This window comes from Cebus imitator, unplaced genomic scaffold (genome assembly GCF_001604975.1).
Source record: "Cebus imitator isolate Cc_AM_T3 unplaced genomic scaffold, Cebus_imitator-1.0 Scaffold96, whole genome shotgun sequence".
In the NCBI taxonomy this organism is placed as follows: domain Eukaryota; kingdom Metazoa; phylum Chordata; class Mammalia; order Primates; family Cebidae; genus Cebus; species Cebus imitator.
Window position 1 is genome coordinate 3,421,605 of NW_016107411.1, and position 1,808 is coordinate 3,423,412.

Genomic DNA, 1,808 nt, shown 5'->3' on the forward strand with positions numbered 1-1,808 from the left:
TCGTGATCCACCCGCCTCGGCCTCCCAAAGTGCTGGGATTACAGGCTTGAGCCACCGCGCCCAGCGCAATTTCTCTTTAAAGGAACCATTCCCCATTAAAGGAATCAGGATTCCTTACATAAACAATTGATTCCAAGTCTGGTGCAAGTAAAGCACAAAGTGAGCCGAGAACCCCTTGTTGTGCCAGAGTGTAAGGAAGTGCTCAAAACACGTTAGGGATATATGTCAAAAGGACAAAGCAGCCAGCCTGAACGGGCTCCCTCAAGCCCCTTCAAATCAAATTTAAGACAATTTTTGTATTTTTTTTCCTTTTCTTTTCTTTCATCTATGGGATCACAGAACAATTTTTGTATTTCTAATAATGAATATTACTGGTACTTTTATTTAAAACTAATAGCAGTAGGTTTTAACTTGTTGAATTGTTTTAAACTATCAAATCTATAGTTATCCTCAAAAGCAAAAGTGAGGAGAGAAGCTCTTCTCTTTAGAACAATACCAGCCATAAATGCAGAAGGTACGAGAAAATATGAAAATCAACATATTCAAACCATCACTGCTGCTCACTTCCACAGCACGTATACTAAAATTAGACTAATACAGAGAAGATTTAGCAAGGCCCCTGACCAAGGATAACATGCAAATTCATGAAGCATTCTATTTAAAAAGGAAAAAAGAAACCACTAGTATAATAACAGATTCAGACAAGGATCATCAATGGATGCTAATGTCACTGGGTAAAAGGTTACTGAGGAAAAGAGATCTGAAATCTTAAATGTATCATCCCACAGCTGTTTCTTAATTATAAAGGGGAAAGATCTAACATCACAAAGCCATGGGTGGAAAAAAAAAGTGAAAAGATTACTTTACAATGAAGAAATTTAGCAGGTATCAATTTAACCAAGTGATCAAAGTTAGCATCACCAATAATGAGACAATGAGACATTATGTGCATACAACATCACCTGGGTAGTATTCTTCCCAAGTATATTTAACTTGAATCTAATCATGACAAATTCAAATTGTACAACATTCTTCAGAACAACTGGCCAGGACACTTCAAAAATATTAATGACATGAAAAACAAAAAAGCAGAAGAGAACTGCTCTAGGTTAAAAGAGACTACAAACATACGACGATTAAACACAACACGTGTTTCCTGAAGAAATCCAGGACTGTTGGGGGAAGTTGTAAAGCACGTTGAGATAACTGAAGAAACTTAAATATGGACTATTCATAATATATCACTGTAAAATATTTTGAATGTGATAGTGAACTTAATAATGGTATTGTGGAAAACACCATTGTTCTCAGGCAATATATGCTAAGGAAATTATGGAGTGAGGTGTCCTGATGTCTGTAATTTATTTCTTAACATGTGAATAAAACTCCTAATATACAATAACACAAAAAACTGTGTGTGCTATGTGTGTAGGGAGGGAGGACAGAGGAAAGGGAAAGAGGAGGAGCGGGGGAGGAAGGGAGAGAGCAAACATACAAACGTGGCAAATTATGAATTGGTAAATACAGGTAAAAGTCATACTGGTGTTCACTGTATCATTCCTTCACCTTTCCTATAGGTTTGAAATTCTTCCAAATAAAAAGTTGGAACCAAAAAGAACAAGAAGCAACATTAACCAAAATATTTGGCTGCCCAGTACAAACTTGCTGTGTCCTAAAAGGCAATTTGAGATGAGGGTTAAAAGCAGACTTCGGCCGGGCGCAGTGGCTCAAGCCTGTAATTCCAGCACTTTGGGAGGCCGAGGTGGGTGGATCACGAGGTCAAGAGATCGAGACCATCCTGGTCAACA

The 1,808-nt window shown here is 37.7% G+C and overlaps 1 protein-coding gene and 1 non-coding gene across 3 annotated transcripts in view; one reads left to right on the forward strand and one right to left on the reverse strand.

The window, feature by feature from the left end:
* The window catches only part of R3HDM2 (R3H domain containing 2), a 188,332-nt gene that overhangs the window by 170,775 nt on the left and 15,749 nt on the right, over positions 1-1,808 (reverse strand). The window lies entirely within an intron of this gene.
* Positions 557-664, forward strand: LOC119472366. The gene has a single exon (XR_005201510.1). It is a non-coding gene; the product is annotated as a U6 spliceosomal RNA (small nuclear RNA).